Consider the following 5631-nt stretch of genomic DNA (forward strand, 5'->3'; position numbering starts at 1 on the left):
GAGGTTTGTGATGAAATGACAACACAGTGCAATTATCTAAGTTTCCATGTTATATAAAGCAATAAGTTTGCTTTATATAAGAGTTGAAGTTCGGTATTTTGGCTTGTTGAGTTTGCTTCAGGCTTGGCTCTGGTTTTGCTCTTCTGTGGTTTAGGTCGCAGGCTCTTAACAAATGATATTATGAAAGCATATCAAAACAGAAGAACTTGATGGACAGCTTGCTTGTAAAGTTCTACTCTCTTTTAAGACAATGCAGCATTGTTCCAGATACAGTCAAAAGAAGTCAATCCTCGTTCGAGTCAAACTCAAAAATCAAAAATAAACACAAAGGTTACACAAGACAGAGAAAGAAGACGCGTTGAAGAGTCTTGATCTATCTTTGGTTGCTTATAACCACAGCCAAATTGGAACGTCACTTAAACAGTCCAGAATTCAACCAATCCCTGCAAAAATATTTCTTTTGTTTATCAAAAGTTTCACTAACTTTTTTATTCTTAATTGTTGTTTGAAAGTCGTGTTTGTTACTTGCTTATGTCATCAAGGTGGCCATCAAAGTCGACAACATCATTCCATTTCTCGGATGAAATAAAATCCAACAGGACACTGTTGGCAGACGGCTCCTTGGTGGTCAACCGCTAACTCCCATTTGACTCTACTTGTTTCCAACTTTTAGATGAGTCGCGTGTATAAAGCTGATATAAACAGGGCAAAAAAACATAACTTTAACAAGATTGTAACTGATGTAAGAACAAAGTCCAAATTATTCAGATGCAATAATCACAAGATTGGTGTAGTACTTGGATGGAACATAACTACGTATGCATTCTTTTCTGCCTAATAAGCCTTCAACCGTCTTTTTGAAGAAAAAAAAGGACCAATGTTATGAACATTTTAGAAACTTTGCATGCTAACGTATACTTCAGTGATAGTGCAGTAAAATGGTTATAGAAGTTAATATTATCATATGATGAACAAATGAAATGGCATGCTACAAGAAGACAAGTTGCATACACACTCTACCAACGGTAGTTTACTTAAACAATCAAATTACTTTTTTTTTCAAAACAAATAAAACTATATTGGTCATCAACTAATCATCATAATCCAACAAATAACATACTGGAAAATGTAGGTCAGATGTGAAGTTATACATCAAGAACAAAAGCAAACATCAAAATGTAATAGAGGCAACAATGGTTGACATGACTCGAACCCAACACGAAGAAAAAGGGTTTTCGGTCGAGTAACACGACCAATTTTAAAAAATGAGTCGAGTCTGGGTCGAATAACACAACCCGTTTAAGAAAACGGGTCGCCTTCCGGTTGACCTGTATAAAAACCTTTATAATTTTTTTATATTTATGTTTAATCCATTTTCCATTTTTTTGATTATACACTTGTAATTTCCAATGCATTTTCAAGATTTTTAATAATTTTCAAACAAAAAAAAAATTCATATTACTCATATTAGTCTGCCAACCCCAGAATATCACTTATGTTTTTAACTTTTTTTTTTAAATGGGTTTTATGGGTCGTGTTCGAGTCAACACGAATTTATGTGTGTGTGAGGTAGGGTCGAAATCTTTGACACGAATATTAATATGGCCCGGGTTCGGGCTGCACATTTCAACCCGGCAAATCATTAGCCCACCAACCTGACACGATTGGCACCGCTAGTTTGCTAAAAAAAAGAAAAAAAAACTATGTGCATACACGAAAGAGACTAAAACTCAATCATAACATTTGATTAATCAATGATCATACCTGCATTACAGGAGCCATGTCCTTCTTGTTTTGTAAAGCTCCAAGCTTTTTGTTATCTAGCTGTGAAATAAGATGTGAAAAGATTAATGAAGCCTGTATTCTACAACTTAGCATATCATCATCAAATATATTATTATTAAGGGTTAGTGGAAACTTTCACTTATTGGCCGGTGTTAATCCAAACTCAGTCAGTAGACATATTTTCATCCAGCAATCTCATAGTCCACGTTAGCTTTTGGATGACTTGGAATATAGGTTCAAAGATGGAACTGTGAGTTGGGGGCCAACCCACCCTATTATTAATAATATAAAAGTAATGAATTCAAGTAGAAATTGATGTGTGCATGTACCAGAAGTAGAGCAGCTTGGGGGAAATAGCGAAAAACATGATCGGCAATATTCCTGGCGACGGTGCCGAGTTCGAGATCGTCGAAGCGCTCATTGGCGTGAAAATAACCGACAATGCTCAATCCCTGTGAGGTGAAATGCTCCTCTATCTGTTAGTTTGAAATAGATCAGAGAGGGACGGAGTCGGTGATTTCGACGACTTGGCCGGAGAGGCGGCCGTTAACGGCGGAGGTTTTGTGGTTCAAGGCGTGGAGGACGAGCTTGATGTAAGCGTTTTGATCCATCACGTATCTACACTCGCCGCCGCCGGTACTCAGCTAGGGTTTTGGTGGTCGTCGGTACTCAAAGCTCGGGTAAATATTTACATTACAGATCCAGACCCGGCCTGTTTCTCAGGACCAACCTTGTTGTCTAATTAAATTTGGATTGGATGTCCATTTAATGTTTTTTAGGTCCCTTACAATTTACATCTACCTTAAGGCCCTCATGCCGTCATGGGGCGTAAAAACATAAAAGAGTAACGTTGAAGCGTTTTATCAAACACGTATGTTGATGGGGTTACACCTGTGTTTTGCGGCGGGACTATTAACCTAAAAGAAACGTAGATGTAAGAACGTTCAGCCACACACGGCTGTTGTGGCGTATTAATACACAAATATTAGATCGAAACATAAAACATAGAAAATAATAAATATCTCGACTTAGGACCGAAACATTGAGCTAGGAAAATATACGTGCGTTGCGGCGTGTTAACTAGCAAAATTAATATTGAAATGTTAAACGAAAAATTTGTAAGAGATGGAAAACATTGGAGACCAAAGTTGAAAATGAAAAAGTGTTAGGTTATATATGAAAAATGTTTTATAACAATATTTTAAAAGAAAAATCTATATGGGTTAAAAGTAAAAGACTAAAAGTAAAGCAAAAGAGTGGGGAAAAAACTTTATATGCACAATGTACAAACTTATTTGCATACAAAAGTTGATATATATATATATATATATATATATATATATATATATATAACATGAGTGAAAGACTTCTTAAATTTTAAGAGGTACCAAACTTATTGCTTTAAATACAAGTCATAATGCATAAGAATAAGACATTTTATGGGTAATATTGTCTTTTAACAATTTTGTCTTTTAGCAAAATCATGTACATTGATTTTTAATTTATTACAAAATAATAATAAGTTTAGTCCTTTAATTTTAATCACATTTTGTTAATGTATTGAATAGTTACATATATATCCCTTATTTTAAACCAACTACCCTTACGATGTTTAAACGTTTATAACTTTTTTGAACGTTAATATTTTCTAAAAAAATATTATGTCATAAAAACGAGTATTTAATTCTCTTTAATTTAAGCATGGTATTGCTATACTTTTTTCATTTTAGAAACTTAACGTATTATGTGATTACCATTAGGGACCGTCAAACGGGCATACTATCGTCGGGTTACGCGCGGACTATTGTGAAGTCACTGACATACTGAAACAGTAACACCGGTTACACATTTGATGTCATGTTCTTGTGTATAACTCACCGCATCACGCGGGCACCCAGCTAGTATATATATATATATATATATATATATATATATATATATATATATATATATATATATATATATATATATATATATATGAAAAAGGATCCAATACAATAATTTCTAATCGTACAAGACATACGCGACTTGTATCCCCGTCGATTTCAATCAAGGATCTAGGGTTCTCCAATCAAAATAGCGAGCAACAATAACGGCAAGCAGTCTTCGTCCACCACTGCTCCCATCGATTCCGTCCACCTTCACTATCACCGTTCAGCAATCCGTCACCGTCCAACGTTTCCGTCCATCGTCGCGACCATCGTCTACCGTCGTGAACACCATCTTCTTCCGTCCCGACTATCAATCGTTGTTCACAGGTTAGTTGACCAAATTGACCAATTGAAATTGAAATTCCTGAACCTAATTGATCAATTAACCTTGAAATTGATCCAATTAATCATCAATTTGAAGCTTCAATAGATCAATTTTGAGTTTTGAGTGATGGGTTTTACCCTTGGATGTATCAGGATTTAAGCCTGAACGTTTTAGGTTTTTTTTTCCTGAACGTTTTAGGTTTTAAGCCTGAACGTTTTAAGGTTAACCTTGAACATTTTAGGGCTGGAAATTTGGCTTGAACGTTTTTGGTTTTTTAACACTAAACGTACTTCGCGGACCTAATGTACGTTAAGCAATTATTGTATGTTAGCGCGCCCATATATATATATATATATATATATATATATATATATATATATATATATATATATATAAAACTATCTTTTCATATGGGCACCACAATTTGGTGTCACATGAGTTAGGGCGTTAGGTGACTTAGAGCAATAGTTGCTTGGATCATTATCATTTATCAATTTGGATTTATTGTCAACGAGTTGGACTTAAGGTGGGCTATGTTCAAAAACTCACAAGCGAATCAGTTTTAAAACGAAATGGTCATGTTCTCTCTTCACACGTTCTCCCTATTCATGTGTTGCCTTCTTCGTTCTCTCCAATCATTCCTTCTTTTTTACCAAGTGACACAAATCAATTTGTGTTCGTTAACCTTTAGACTATTCTCCCTCTTCCATATATGTATCACTTTTTATTTAGAATCCAACCATTCTGTTATAGCCTAGAAAGGATTGATGTATCAAAGAGGCAAAGACCATACAACTAATCATAAAAATCAGCTGTTCTCCACTTAAAAGAACAATAAATAAAAAACTGATCTTAAAACAATTGACCGGGAATTAATCATCAAGAAGAAATACTCATAACAAAGGACAAATATGCTCAAAATAAAAGACTGAAGAAAACAGGCAATAGAGTTCTAAATATATCATCAGTTTAGTTTTGTAATTGTAAGTTATTAGTTGAATATAGTTTTTAGTTGTGTAAGTTGTTTGCTTGTAATATGTTAGATGTCGCTTTAATCCTTAGTCTCATCAGCACTTTCACACTTGTATAGAATGAGCAAGAGAATCTCTTGTTCATTAACACACTTCACGAATTCTTTGATAAAGGCACAAGTTTGTACAAAAATCACTAGAAGGATAAGTTAAGGGTGAGGAGGAGCAAATCTAAAATTGTAATCTTTTGATTATAATCATTGAAATGTTTTTCTTATATAAGTTCTTAGCTTGTCTATTTTAATAACCAATGCAATTCATTTTGATTAATTCACATGAGAATGAATTCAATTAACATGAATCTAACCAGTAAAGGTTAGATTAATTTTAGTGTTTTTATGTTTATTTGTATTTATGGTTACCCTACAATCTTAGTTATCTCACAATTTTGTCGCAACTTAGTTATCTCATAATTTTGTTGCAACTGTTTATTTTTTTAGGTAAATTTGTTTTTGAAATATTAATGGTTTGCTATGAAATTCAAATTGTGAAGCCGGAAATGTTATTTAGTTTTATGTTTTCAGGGTTTTAACTTGCGTGTTTTATTTTCTTATTTCCC

At 33.9% G+C, this 5631-nt stretch overlaps 1 pseudogene across 1 annotated transcript; it reads right to left on the reverse strand.

Annotated features, from left to right (window-relative positions):
* Positions 1-237: 237 nt before the first annotated feature.
* On the reverse strand, positions 238-2608 carry LOC143628501 (ER membrane protein complex subunit 8/9 homolog; annotated as a pseudogene). The gene is made up of 5 exons (XR_013152759.1): positions 2603-2608; positions 2115-2429; positions 1765-1824; positions 526-692; positions 238-443 (listed from the first exon to the last, which is right to left on the reverse strand). The product of XR_013152759.1 is annotated as an ER membrane protein complex subunit 8/9 homolog (transcript).
* Between the last annotated feature and the right edge of the window lie 3023 nt (positions 2609-5631).

The sequence above is a fragment of the Bidens hawaiensis genome, unplaced genomic scaffold, assembly GCF_021521415.1.
Source record: "Bidens hawaiensis isolate Kalapana, Puna unplaced genomic scaffold, B.hawaiensis_p1.1 tig00005013_1, whole genome shotgun sequence".
Lineage (NCBI taxonomy): Eukaryota > Viridiplantae > Streptophyta > Magnoliopsida > Asterales > Asteraceae > Bidens > Bidens hawaiensis.